The sequence below is a fragment of the Astatotilapia calliptera genome, chromosome 9, assembly GCF_964374335.1.
Source record: "Astatotilapia calliptera chromosome 9, fAstCal68.1, whole genome shotgun sequence".
Taxonomy (NCBI): Eukaryota; Metazoa; Chordata; class Actinopteri; order Cichliformes; family Cichlidae; genus Astatotilapia; species Astatotilapia calliptera.
Window position 1 is genome coordinate 10,400,164 of NC_137430.1, and position 15,331 is coordinate 10,415,494.

The window sequence follows — 15,331 nt, forward strand, 5'->3', positions numbered from 1 at the left end:
ATCTAGGGCCCAGTTAGTTCTTCCTTTTGGTGAAAGCTGGGCTCTTCAGTTCAGCATGGCACAGCTCCAAAGATTCTGCAACATCAAACCCTCTGTCTGCTAATGTTACATCACCTGGGCTGAGGCAGTCCAGGTAATTTCAACACTTTCTTGAAATTAGTTAATTCAGATATAAACAGAGTGACAGTTTACAGATTCAAACATGTCTCAGAGAAAACAGAAAAAAACAGTAAAGCCCAACTCTCCTCTTTGTGATCAGGAAGACAAAATTCAACTTCCTGATCAAGTAGACAAATCATTCAACCAGCTTCTAGAAAAGGAAGATATTCAAAAGTTGAAAGAAATGGAACTCCTAGACAGGGAAGAAACTTTGAGCTCCAAGCAAAGCTTGATAAAGCACTAGAAAAACTAGTGCTGAAGGACAAAAAGAATCAGGAGCTGCAAGTAAAGCTTGATGAAAGACCGCACACAAATGAAGAGTTTCTTCAAGAAAAAAGGCTACAGGAGATAAAACAGAAGGAAATGGATTTCAAGCTCCAGGACCTGGAGAAACACAACAAAGGCTTGCAAATCAAGCTTAATGAAGCTCTGCAAAAAAATGAAAGAACTCCTCCAAGAAAAATAACAACAGGACATGAAGCAGTGCAAACTCCAAGGCATGGAGGAAAAATACAAAGCGCTTCAGGTAAAGCTTGATAAAACACTGAACAAAAATAAAGAGTTGCTTCAAGAACAAAAGCAACAAGAAATTAAACAGAAACAAACGGACTGCAAGCTTGAAGACGTGCAGGAAAAATACACAGCGCTGAAAATGAAACTTGATAAAGCACTGCAAAGAAATAAAGATTTCCTTCAAGAGAAAGAACAGCAAGACATGAAACAGAAACATCTGGATTGCAAACTTCAGAACATCGAGAAACACAACGAAGGCTCGCAAGTAATGCTTGATGAAGCTCTGCAAAAGAATAAAGAAATCCTTGAAGAGAAAGAAAAACTGGACCAGAGAGACACGCAGTGCCAACTCCAAGGTGTGCAGGAACAATACGGAGCGCTGCAGGTAAAGCTTGATGAAACACTGCACAAATATCAAGAGCTGCTTCAAGACCAAGAACAACAGGAAATAAAGCAGAAAGAAGACAAAGAAATTCTCCAGGACTTTGAGAGGAAAAACCAAAACCTGCAAGAACTTTATAACAAACTGAACTACAAAACAACTGAACTGGAAGAGGAAAAGGAAAAACTGCAAAACCAATGCTCAGAGATGCAGAGTAAGCTCAATGACATGCTGAGAAAAAACACAGAAGTCGAGGAACTTTCAGACAACGTGAAGTGCAAAAACACTGAGATACAGGTGCTAAAGCAACAACTAGAGAAAACAAACGAAGACCTGCAGTGTTCACTTCAAGAAATCGAGAGCAGAAGTCAGCAGTTGGAAGACACGCACAACAAATTACAACAGAGTTATACAGAGCTGCACGAGGCAAAGCTAATGCAGGAGGCAACATCTAAAGAAATGAAAGAAAGGCTCGAAGACAAACAAGCCAAATTAGAAGAAGTGGAGAAAACATGCAAGAGACTTGAGCAGGAGAATGCAGAAACAATCGATCAGTTGAGAACCCTCATCCTAGAGAAAAAAGTGCTCGTGGAAAAGCTCATGGAAAAGAAGAAAAAACGCTTCCGCTTCTTCTGGAGGAGGGACACTCCTGCTTTTTCTACTTTTTCTACTTTTTCTACTGCTAATGTCACCTCGTCTGTTCCATCTTAATTTTCACCTCTCCTCTCTCTTTCTCTCCCTTTCTCTCCTGACACCTCTCCCTCCCCTGTCTCCCTTTAACTCCTATCACCTGTCCCATCTCCTCCCCCTCCCCCCCCCTCTCTCTTTTCACCCTCACCCCCCAACCAGTCCCGACAGTTGACTGCCCCCTCTAGAGCCTGGTTCTGTCATAGGTTTCTTCCTTTAAAGGGAGTTTTTCCTATCCACTGTCGCACCTAGTGCTTGCTCAGAGGGGATTGTTGGGGTTTTCTCTCCTCTATCTCTTTCCTCCTTTCTATCCCTTTCCTTTACCTTCTTCTTTAAAACCCCTCCCCCCTTTCTATTTCCTCAATAATTTAATAATAAACACAATTGGCAAAATTTTAAAAAGTCAGATCAATGTCTTCATTCAAGAATGAATTGTCTTTGTCACGGGGTCATGTGTATTTTGTGTTTTCCTCGGGCTGGTGATCCTTGCAGTTGTTGAGCCCAAGAGTCCAGATTTTTAGTGTTTTAATCACATTTAGTGTTACATTTTAGATCACAACAAAAGGATATCCACAATTTAGGATTCAGGCATTTGTCTTTTTCAATATCATAATCATTCTATGATTGAGTCGGTTACAGAAGCAGCAGTTAGCAGCAATAACTTCAATTCATCAACATTTGCAAGCATTTCTTTATACACAGCATTTCTGTCAGGTTGAGGTCTGGACTTCCATGCAGTAGATTTGCTGCTGTGCTTGGGCTCATTATCCTGTTGCATGGCCTAATTTAGGAGAAGCTTTAGCTGTTGGACAGACGGCCTCACATTTGACTCTAGAAAACTTTGGCATACAGAGGAGTTCGTGGACTGCAAGGTGCTTATTGCTTGTGTCTGCAGAACAAGCTCAAATCACCACAATTGAACCAGCGTACTTGACAGTGGATTTGAGGTGTTTGTGCTGTGTTTGATTTTTGCTGAAGTTACTGCTGTGCATTATGACCAAACCTCCACTTTAGTCTCATCTTTTAAAAATATGTTGCTCCAGAAGCTTTCAAGGGCAAATTTGCAAACCTCAACTGAGTTGTTGTGTTCTCTTTAGAGACAAGAAGCTTTCTCCTGGCGGCCCTTCCAGACCAACCATACTTGTTTTGTCTTTTTCTAATTAAACTGTCTTGAACATTAACATGCTGTTTAAGGCCTGTAGAGGCTCAGATGCAGCTCTTGGGTATTGTGCAGTTTCTGTGAGCACTGAACAGTCTTTGTGGTGGATCTGAATGCTCCAGACTAGCAAACTTGCTCATGGTCAGTTAATCAAGTGCATAGAGCCCTGTGATGAATTTTCACATTTACTCTGTGAATCTTCATTCTTCTAGCTAGTCTTTACTCTTCTAGAAGCTTTCTTTGCTCAGACGTCTGCAGCATTGAATCTATGTCTTCTCCACTGCTATTCCAAACAAGGTGCTGATGCAGGGGTCATTAGCACAGTAAGATTTAAGTGCACAAAATGTTCACATCATAATAGTAATAATAATTAGAGGAGAGTATTATGTAGTCCAAGAAGTGTGTGGAGAAGTTTTCAGTGCAGAGGAGGGAACCATGGTGTTCAGGAGCCAAACTGCTTTGGGGGAAAATGCTATTGCACAATCTTGCCGACCTGCTCCTGATGACGCAGTCGTCTTCTGGAGGGAAGTGTGGTAAACAGTTGATGGGAAGGGTGATGCGGGTCAGCCATGATGCTAGTGGCTTTCCCAGTGAGGTGTAAATATCCTGTAGACTGGGTAGAGAGCTGCCAATAACACGCTGTGCGGTCCACACAATCCTCTGGAGGGCTCTGCGATTGGACGCATGACAGTTTTCATACCAGACTGTGATGCAGCGGGTTAGGATGCTCTGCATGGTACCTCTGTAGAAAGTATTAAAGATGGGTTTGGGGATGTGCACCTTCTTCAGTCGTCTCTTAAAATGCAGTCGCTGCTGAGCTCTTTTAGTCACTGATTTGGTGTTGCTGGTCCAGGACAGGTCCGGGGGCGGATCTAGAGAAATTTTTCCAGGCTGGCATGGAAATCAAATGGGGTGGCAAAATCAAAGCCTTGTTTTAAACACATATGCAGGTGTTACATATGATTAATATACATTAAGCATATGTTTCATATAAATATGGTCTATAACTTAATTATTTTCTATAGCCCACATAATTAAACATTTCAGTTACATAAAATGTGTGTACTGTATAGCCTGTATAATAAATAAATATGTAACCAATAAGTATAAAATCCAGAAAGCTACACAACACTGGGCGGGGGCTCATTTCCAAACACAAGTCTAACTTAAGTTTCATACTGTTTTTGTTAGAAAAAAATCAAATTGTACTGACTACTACTACTGCCAGAAAGCTGCACTGTCACAAACAATTATTGAAACCTCATTTTTCATGATTTGTTGGGTCAATATTCTGAGGTCCAAAATATAATTGGCCATTTTTGGCTGCTTTTGATTGTTGTTGTTTTTTTACCTTGTCTTTCTTGGTATCATTCTTTTCAGCACAACCTCACACGTCCAAATTTACAGTTATTAAAACAACTGGTCTGAAATCACACAAACACATAAAACCCTAGTAGTAGTTATATTTTCTCTTTACTATAAAAACCACAGACATGTTTAGTAAATTATTTTCATAACTTGAAATGCAAATATAAGTGGTAATTATTTTAAATTAAAATTAAACAAAAATTTTGTAAATAATAAAGTTAAATACAACTATTCATCTAAAAATGCAGGCAATGCATCTGGGGTTCTTATTTTTATTTTTTTGCACAGCCATTTTAAAAATACTACAACAATCAGGTGTCACAATAAGACGCCCCACAAATTATTTGTGCCAGTAAAAAAAAAAAAATGTCAACCACAAGACAGAGAAGAACATCACAGGGAGAAACCCTGCAGGCCTGACAGCAGGTGTATCGCTCATTCTGTTTTCCACCTGGAGACAGTGTTCACATGGCATTCTGCCTGTGTAACTTGTGTAACTACACAAGTTAACACAATTCAATTCAATTCAATTTTATTTATATAGCGCCAAATCACAACAAAAGTCGCCTCAAGGTGCTTCATAGATACAGAGAACAACCCAACAATCATATGACCCCCTATGAGCAAGCACTTGGGCGACAGTGGGAAGGAAAAACTCCCTTTTAACAGGAAGAAACCTCCAGCAGAACCAGGCTCAGGGAGGGGCGGGGCCATCTGCTGCAACCGGTTGGGGTAAGAGAAGGAAAACAGGATAAAAGACATGCTGTGGAAGAGAGACAGAGGTTAATAACAGATATGATTCAATGCAGTTAACTCATACTGAGTGAGAAAGGTGACTGGAAAGGAAAAACTCAATGCATCATGGGAATCCCCGGCAGCCTACATCTATTGCAGCATAACTAAGGGAGGATTCAAGGTCACCTGGTCCAGCCCTAACTATATGCTTTAGCAAAGAGGAAAGTTTTAAGCCTAATCTTGAAAGTAGAGATAGTGTCTGTCTCCCGAATCCAAACTGGAAGCTGGTTCCACAGAAGAGGGGCTGTAGTCGCAAATTTTGAAGCCATCCTGATAATCTTCTTCCACCAACGATGTGGAGATCCAACCCTTTTAGATCCAATTAAAATCAAGACACTCAAAAAGATGCTCTGTAAAAGAGTAGAAAAAATAGATACAGACATGTGCTGCATGAAAGACGTTAGGGAAGGTTAGTTAGCTGGAGAGCGAGTTAGGCAGGAGAACTCTCAGCAGCATTAACTGCCCTGTTACTGCACCACCTTAATAAACCATGGTGAAGCAAAATGTCTTGTGCTTAAGACTCTACATGAAAGTTAAAATATATATGTTCAGTGCACATAGATATATAGTGTATAGTTATACATATCACACAAAAATCCACCACATCCCCCCTTGTGGTACCTGGAGGTACCACCTAAAAAGACCCAATGACTAAAGAAGAACAAAAATCGTGAAAACGAATGCGTGCGCTGTTTTTTTGCTAACATACTTTAAAGCAAGCTCTAAATAGAATATAAGAATTTGTATAAAGATCCCACACAGTTGTTGCTCTATTGAATAAACCCCAGAAACCTCATAGTCATCAACATAACATTCTTCCAACGCTTCATTTCTCTTAGTCAATTAATTTAAGACTAATTGATTCCTCTTCATTTGCAAATCATACTACACAGTATCCTTATCAGAATACTCAAGAAACTTAAAACTAGCCTAATTACAGTAAAATGAAAGTGAGGCATGAAACACATCAGCAGAGACACATAATACATACACGGATTACACAACACCATATGTGACATTAAAAATAATACAATAAAACAATTAATTCCCAATTTTGGATTTCATCTTGGTCAGGTTCAACTTCTTTTTCTGAACAACTTCTCAGTGTGGGCTTTGAAATGTTCTTTGATCATCACTTCATCTTCTTCATCCGACATAAACCCACCAAGAGCATTCTCTTTGTGGGCCGGTACTGCTCACCCGAGTAAACACGAGCTGACATTGACATGAATTAAACATAAAACATTATATACAGTATAAGATTTTGTAAGGTAAACCTAGTTCATACAAATGAAGTAAAGAAAAGTTATTAAAACAAAACGTGCCTTGCTGTTTATTCTTTCAGTGTCCCACAGTAGCACATTTCCTGCTAGGAAAATGTCAGAAGTCACATCATTTCTGTAAATTGGGAAGTAACTGTAATACATCAAGTCACCTCTGTCTCTTGTTACCAGGACTTTTTAAAATGAATGGTGCAACATGGAAAGAGGCCCTACACAAAAGTTTAGCTTTGAGCTCAATATGCGATGATCCTATCAGCCATGACATCTCTGACATGGGAAACCAGGGAATTTGATTAGAAAATGGTGAAGGATTTTCTTTTCAGTTAGAAACTGGATTTGTGTAACATGGTGGTGAAAAGCCCCCAAAGAAAGCAGCATATGATCAGTCGCTATATTGCATTTAATACAAACGTCCTTCGTGTATCCTTTGAATACAGAACAGATCATTTCTGATATCTATGAGTAAACCCAACGAGCACGTGTCCCAAAAGACCCCACAGTGTTTTTATCTGGCTTTTCCCTGACAGTTAGTGGACACTGACAGATGTGTGCTGAATATGAAAGGAAACAAAAGAACTAAAGAAGGTTTGCAGTGTTAAAAACAAGAACTACATGAAGGTTGTTTCATCCTGCTGTAACTTATGACAGAAGCATCTATTGTTTGTTTTTTCATTTATTTACACAAAGACAGATGTTGAAATAACAGGAGTAACAGTTTAATTCAATTGAAATCGGTCCAATCGTCTATAGTGAAATTATTGTTTTTCATTAGTTGGCAAAAGATGGGGGTTGTTGACGGCAATTCAGTGAATGCAACAGGGGAGGACGCCAGTTTGGATGGAGGGGAATCAGCAGGACAGATGAGATTTTGTTTAGGAGTCGAGTAGTTGTGTGAATGAGGAGAGGAGAGCACATTAGACTGCTGAGAGACGGGGAGGTAGTCAAGCACTGACCACATGTCTTCTTGGATTTCAGCAAAACAGATGGGCTCATCTCGGTCTTGGAATAATTCAACTCGGGGTTGAACTGATGCAGTTTGAGAGGCATCTACAGGAGAGGCAGGGGTGGGTGAGGGCTGCTGAGACTGCGCAGTGATGGGGAGGGGGTCGAGCTCTTCCAGCACTGACAGCAGTTCTTCCTCACTTCCCATCTTCATCCTGAATGTGTTCACTGACAGGTGTTGCCAGCTGTGGTGGCTTGTCTCGCGCTCAAAGAGGACAAAATAGAGAACAATACAGTGTTCAGCTGCCTGGCTGTGCTTTACACACAGCCCTGCTCTGGTACACACACTATGCCGGCCTTTGTACACTCTCTCCATCTAATGATAGAGAGGAAGGATACATTCACTACTTCTAGCCTCCACTATTCAAATTGAGTATTTTCACAGTGTCCTAAAAGCTTCCTGAAAAGCCTTTACACTATTTTCCAAAACGCTGCATCCAGAGCACAGTCAGGGACTGGAAGGAGAGAGTATATTTCCCCCATATGGACTTCTCTCTTCATTGGCTCCCAATTAAATCCCAAATAAAAATCCAAATACTTGCCCTCACACACACAAGGTCTTGAATAATCACCCCCAATTTTGTCTACAAGATCTCACAGTGCCATATCATCCCAACAGAGTGCTTTGCTCTCAGACTGCTGTCTTCCGAGGGGATTTAAAAGTACAATGGAAGGCAGAGCCATCACTTTTCAGGCCCCTCTCTGTGGAACCAGCTCCCACTTTGTATTCGGGACACAGACACTTGCTCTCATTTTTTAATTAAGCGTGAAACCTTTTTGCCAAAGTCCAATAACTAGAGAGAGGAGCCAAAGACGTCCTCGTCCCAGATTCGTCCCAAGACAGATTCACACCTATTCGCACCTTGTCTGCTGTGACCTGAAGAACTCGCGTGACCATTGCGACTCTCAAGGTGCTAAAAATCACACAAGAGTTTAAATGCGTGAGAGGCCACACTTGAGTAGCAAAGAAGCTTAGCTGATGAGATTAAATGTGCAGTTGCATGAGAGCACTAGTCTTTTTAGTGATCTACCTTTTGACCAGTTTAGAACCTGACAAGCGAGTAATCACAATGCCCACCTTGTTAATTGTCCTGAAAGCTTCATAAGCCGGACAATGACTCAGTGATGTTGCAGTTTTTCACAGCGATGGTGGTATAGTGGCGAGCATAGCTGCCTTCCAAGCAGTTGACCCGGGTTCGATTCCCGGCCATCGCAGTTGCTTCTCGCAGTGCTGTTCAAGCATGTGGGCTGCGTACTGTTTTACAGTAAAAACGTTCTCCGCTCTTTCTGCAAAGGCTTACAATGTCAGGCCAGGTGCATTCTTCATCGGCCTCGCTGCTACCGTTTGCTGTGGAAAGACACTGTTCACACAGGCTTTGAGTTCTCATCACTTCATACATATACCTTCTTACATGAAACTGTGATTGGACACGCTACTTCTTCATAAAGACACCCAGTTCCACTTTAAATATTGTGCTGAATGTTTGGAATGAAGATAACATTTTACTAACCATGTACTGATCAGCTCTTTGCGGTGGCAAAATCATCAGCTGTGTGTGTTACTGTTCATGCAAACAAGCAAGCTAATGTCAGCCAGCTAGCTTCAACCGCAGCTGTGCTGCACCGATCTCACGGAACTGCAAAACCACAAGCTTTCTCACCAAAGTCATGCAGCTACCGCATTTACAATCCAGCGTGGCCGTTGTTGTGCACATCCTACTTGAAAGACGTGTGGCGTAGGACTTGGAAGACGTATGTCTTTCAAGTATGTAGCTCCAAAACCAAATGTGGTTGTTGTGGCCGAGCGGTCAAGGCGATGGACTTGAAATCCATTGGGGTCTCCCCGCACAGGTTCGAATCCTGTCGACAACGGTCAGCTGTTTTGCGGCAGTCCAGACGTTGATTTGAGAAGAAGCCACGGCATGGAGTTCACCTGAGAAGGTGCCAGGAGAAAGAGCCAGGCCTTTGCTTGTGAAAATAGAGCACGCAGAAGCAATGGACCCAGCTATGTCCTGACAAAATTAGGCACATATTCAGTAAACATGGCATCCTTCAATTGCTCTCTTAGCCACCCCAGACGTGTAGTCATCCAGGATCCTGTCTGAGTACTGCCAATGACTGATGCGTCTGACAAATGCTGATTGCTTTGCAAGAGGATCGGGATCGGAGGGACAGCGGATTTCACCGGGAATGGGACAACAGCAGAAATTGCTTCAAACATCAAACATTACTGCATGAAAAGCACAAAGAGTGGACACATTTCATTGTTTGGAACACTGCTTTTCACTTCAGCTCTTTGCATGTAAAAACTTTGCTCTTCTCCACAGCTGGCTGACGGACACGCAAAAGTGCAAGCAAGAGTGGCCACAGACCCACTATGCCGGCCTTTGTACACTCTCTCCATCTAATGATAGAGAGGAAGGATACATTCACTACTTCTAGCCTCCACTATTCAAATTCAGTATTTTCACAGCGTCCTAAAAGCTTCCTGAAAAGCCTTTACACTGTTTTCCAAAACGCTGCTGTGCTGCCCCTTTAATCCTCCCCAGTTCCCTCAGTTTGAGATCCTTCTTGGACTTGGTGTCATGGTACTCCAAGTTTTGCCAAACTTTGCAACTGTTGTAGCCCCTATGTGTGCCTGTGCTAACGACAAGAACACTTTCACATGGACTTCAGGTGCACAAGCGAGCTTTGAAGAAGTAAAAAAACTCCTGGTGAATAGTCCTGCACTGGCACTGTTTGACCCTGCCTTGCGTGTTGTGATCTCTACTGATGCAAGTGACTATGGGCTTGGTGCTGTATTTGCTCAAGTGCAACCTGATGGCACAGAAAAACCTGTGGCGTTTGCTACCTGCACACTGCCTGCAACAGATCAAAAGTACTCAACTGTTGAAAAAGAAGCTTATGCTTGTGTGTGGGCTGCAGAGAAATGGAGAACGTATTTGTGGGGCCGACGTTTCACTCTGCCGACAGACCACCAAGCTCTGACAACGCTGCTGAGCACCAAAGGGTTTAATAGGGTTGGCATGCGCATCGCCCGCTGGTCTGCCCGCCTCCTGTGTTTTGACTATGATGTTATTTGCCGCCCAGGTTCTCAGAACTATACAGCTGACTGTCTCTCTCGCCTGCCCCTGCCTGTTTCTTCCCATTCCACATCAGATTCAGATCATGAAATGGTAGCCCAAGTTTCTGCTGCCATGTCCTCACTTCCAGTTGCGGGCTTTGACTCTGCCTGTTCAACTTGCCCTGAACTGGTTGCTTTGCGTTCACAAATACAAAGTGGCTGGCCTGCCTCAATCAAAGCATTTGATGTCACGCTTGCACCTTACTACAAAATCCGTAATGAACTCTCAACCCTAAGTGATTATGTTCTCAGAGGCTCAAGGCTCATTGCACCACTTTCAGTGAGACCTAAACTGATTGCACTGGCACATGAAAGTCACCATTGTGCGCACAAAACAAAGATTAAGAGATCTCTACTGGTGGCCAAAAATGGACTCGCAAGTTCAGTCTGCCATAACCTCATGCCTCCTTTGCCAGTCCAATGACAAAACTGCACATACTAATCCTGCTCCTCTCCAACCCGTCCCACTGCCTGATGGACCGTGGAAAAAACTTGGTCTTGACATTGTTGGGCCTTTTGATACTGCAATACCTGCTTGTAGATACGTCATAACATTGACTGACTACTACTCCAAATGGCCTGAGCTTGCCTTTTCACCTTATGCTACTACTGATGATGTCATTCAGTTCCTCTCATCTGTCTTTAGTCGTCATGGCAACCCAGAGAACATCATAACTGACAATGGTGCACAGTTCACCTCTGTAATGTTCACCTCATTCCTCCAGAATAGAGGCATCTCCCACAGCAGAACATCTGTCTACTACCCAGCTGCAAACGGAGCAATCGAACGGTTTCATCGTGCCCTCCGCACCTGTATCCAGACATCAATCCAGCAGTCGAAACCATGGAAGGCGACTGTGCTGGATTGGCTTCAAGTTTACTGTGCAACACCGCATGCAACTACTTCCCTCTACTTCCCTCTCCCTAAGAACTCCTGTGTGGCAGGAAGATGCGTACTATACTGGATGTACTCCCTTTGCCTCCTGCTGTGTCTCCACTGGATACGTTGCACGTCACTCAGTTCGGAAATATCAGTTGAAAATGCAACGTTACACTGATGGTAGGCGTCACGCACGGAAACCTTCTTTTCTACCAGGAGAGAGTGTGAGGATAAGGAAACCCCACCATGTTCCCAAAGGACATCCCAGATTTACCCCTCCTGTAACAGTAACAAAAGCCAAAGGCTTGAATGCCTTCTTGCTGAGTGATGGAAAGAGTTGGAATGCCACTCATCTAGCACGCTGTCGCCCAGTGACTGAAAAGAACGCTGACACTGCTAGGCTGCACCACACTCAGACTGGCTCACCTACTGCCAGAAGACTGCCACGCGTCAAGTACAAGCCTCGCTGGCACAAAGACTATATTGTAGCATAATAGGTTGCTTCCTCTCTGTGCAGGGGGATGACTGAAGGGATCACCTTGCTAATCCTTGCTGTCCAAACTGGCCTCATTGAGCTGCAGGTCATCCACAGAGCCTTCCTCCTCTCTATCATCCTCTTTATTGTTGTTGCTTCCATCCTGCAGTCCATGCTGGAGATAGCTGAGTCCTAGCCCTGGGAGCATCTAGAGGCAATTAAGATAATATACCAAAGACTTTTTTCATGTGTTTATTTTTAAGAAAACTCTGTGTCCCACTGTTTGTTTTATTTTTTACTGATCATAAACAACCAGAGGTGTGGACTCGAGTCACATGACTTGGACTCGAGTCAGACTCGAGTCATTAATTTTATGACTTTAGACTTGACTTGAAAAAATGTTCTAAGACTTGTGACTTGACTTGGACTTTTACACCAATGACTTGGGACTTGAATTGGACTTGAACCGGTTTACTTGAAAAGACTTGATATTTCACCCCAAATATAAAATTTAACATACATATTATATAGAGATTGAAAATGTGACGTCATTCAGGGGTAAAACCGCAAAGGATTCTGGGAACTCGTGGCAAGAGGTACTAGCGCACGCAGGCTTTCAATTGAAATCACAGCGATAAAAAAGAAACACAAAAATGGCAAGAAGCTGTTGTATTATTAACTGCAATAGCCGGTCGCATGACAGCCACGGGAAGCCGACGGGTAAAGAGATCGATTGTTATCGGATTACGTTGTTGAAGAGAAATTGTTCGAGCCATGTTTCCGAAGTAACAAAGAGGCGACGGGTGGCCTGGATTGCAGCCATTCAAAGACCAAATATAACGTCCCAGAACCCTCCAGCTCACAGGTTAGTCTGCTCCAAGCATTCCCACAAAGGTCAGTCTGCTGTTGTAGTTAATGCGTCATTTTCATAACATAATTGGTGATATAGGTTACAAGCAAGTCTGGCGCTGAACAGAAATTGTCGCTCCTTTGTTTGTTGTGCATAAATAGTGAATTGTCCTGACACAATATTGCGTTTCGCTTCTGTTATTTTGGTACATTGACAAAAACATACTTTTATTCACAGGATAAAACAGTTTTTTGTATCACCAATTGCCCAGTACGATTACAGCATACAGTATTGTTGTCACTGCTACATTTCTGTAACGCGTACCAGAAATTATTTCCACTGCTAATTAATTTCCGTTGAGCTTAAAGGTCCTATTAATAAACGGTTAACGATTGTGTATTTATGAAGACGATTTGTGAGACTGGTAAACTTATGATACGTACGATGGTCTTTCGTTCTACACGGTGCATTTCAAGGTCCTGCACCCATCCGTCGGTAAACTGTACCTGGGCTTGTTGCAGTGACCTGAAGTTACTATCGTGCCAAACTAGGTATCCCCGACAGAATTTGTTTCCCCTGCGTCGGGAGCACACGCTGGACTGTCCAAATCACGGACAAACAGTATCCCACATTGTTGATTTTTAGTTTACAAACACTTCTTATAATGACTGACTACTCCTGACATTTTTGAGATCTTAGCTCTTTATACAACGAAGTTATAGTGGGATACAAATAATATCAGGCTGGTCCTGCCACAATTTGTTCCCCCTGTGTAAATCACGGACAAACAGTATCCCACATTGCTGATTTTTCGTTCACAAACACTTCTTATTATGACGCATTTCTCCTGAAACTTTGGAGGATTTAGCTCTTTATATAATAAAGTTACAGGAGAATAAAAATAGTTATTAGCCAAAATGTTTATGGTTTATTAAAATAATCCCATCTGATACCCCGTGAGCAATAAATATATAATTTTCTGTTGTAACCCTCAAACTGAATGGTAATGTAACGATACTAATTTTTCACAAAATGAAAACATCAGTACTTCCTGCATGCTCCCAGCACAGGGGAAACAAATTCTGTCGGGGATACCTACTTTGGCACGACACCGGTCCTACAACCGCATCCAAGAATAACATGCAGCTTATCTCAGAACTGTCGGTGAAAATTATCCTTGGAGCTAGGTTTAATTGAGCTGCATTTTAAAGAGGTGCAATTTCACAATTTGTGTATATTTTCTACGTTCACTATTTTGTCATGTGTTGAGAAAAACACAGATTTAAAAATTACATGGTCTAATATTTACATTTAGCATAACTGCAACATTATTTTTTCGTTTTTTTCTTTTTAAAGACTCGAAAGGACTTGAAATTCAAAATTTCAGACTTGTGACTTTACTCGGACTTTTACACCAGTGACTTGAGACTCGACTCTGACTTGCCTGACATTACTTGAGACTTGACTTGAGACTTGAGGATAAAGACTTGAGACTTACTTGAGACTTGCAAAACAATGACTTGGTCCCACCTCTGGCTTTATCAAGTTTTATTTTCAGCGCTGTGTATTTTTCCTGCACGTCTTCAAGCTTGCAGTCCGTTTGTTTCTGTTTAATTTCTTGTTGCTTTTGTTCTTGAAGCAACTCTTTATTTTTGTTCAGTGTTTTATCAAGCTTTACCTGAAGCGCTTTGTATTTTTCCTCCATGCCTTGGAGTTTGCACTGCTTCATGTCCTGTTGTTGTTTTTCTTGGAGGAGTTCTTAATTTTTTTTGCAGAGCTTCATTAAGCTTGATTTGCAAGCCTTTGTTGTGTTTCTCCAGGTCCTGGAGCTTGAAATCCATTTCCTTCTGTTTTATCTCCTGTAGCCTTTTTTCTTGAAGAAACTCTTCATTTGTGTGCGGTCTTTCATCAAGCTTTACTTGCAGCTCCTGATTCTTTTTGTCCTTCAGCACTAGTTTTTCTAGTGCTTTATCAAGCTTTGCTTGGAGCTCAAAGTTTCTTCCCTGCATGTCTAGGAGTTCCATTTCTTTCAACTTTTGAATATCTTCCTTTTCTAGAAGCTGGTTGAATGATTTGTCTACTTGATCAGGAAGTTGAATTTTGTCTTCCTGATCACAAAGAGGAGAGTTGGGCTTTACTGTTTTTTTCTGTTTTCTCTGAGACATGTTTGAATCTGTAAACTGTCACTCTGTTTATATCTGAATTAACTAATTTCAAGAAACTGTTGCAATTACCTGGACTGCCTCAGCCCAGGTGATGTAACATTAGCAGACAGAGGGTTTGATGTTGCAGAATCTTTGGAGCTGTGCCATGCTGAACTGAAGAGCCCAGCTTTCACCAAAAGGAAGAACTAACTGGGCCCTAGATTGCCCAATCAAATCTCTTAATGCCACCTGCCCTCTCCTACATTAACTGTGGGCTCACCTTGTAGAACAGAGTTGAGTGTGGAAGAAATGGCAAAAATATGGAGCTGAAAAGCTGAGAGAGAAAAAGAAATGATAAATAAATCAATGTGTCAAATTAACTGACATGTTAGCTGGTAGAGTGCCCACTGCATTATATATATATCATCTCTTTTTTATAATAAATAATCAAAAACTTTATTTAAACTAAGATTTTAAAAAATATGTGCAGTGATTGATGTGCTCTCAGAC

General features: G+C 41.8%; 2 non-coding genes across 2 annotated transcripts; both read left to right on the plus strand.

Annotated features, from left to right (window-relative positions):
- The first annotated feature begins 8,491 nt into the window (after window positions 1-8,491).
- On the plus strand, window positions 8,492-8,563 carry trnag-ucc (transfer RNA glycine (anticodon UCC)). Its single transcript has one exon. It is a non-coding gene; the product is annotated as a tRNA-Gly (tRNA).
- Window positions 8,564-9,138: 575 nt separating this feature from the next.
- trnas-uga (transfer RNA serine (anticodon UGA)) lies at window positions 9,139-9,220 on the plus strand. The gene has a single exon. It is a non-coding gene; the product is annotated as a tRNA-Ser (tRNA).
- Window positions 9,221-15,331: the final 6,111 nt, after the last annotated feature.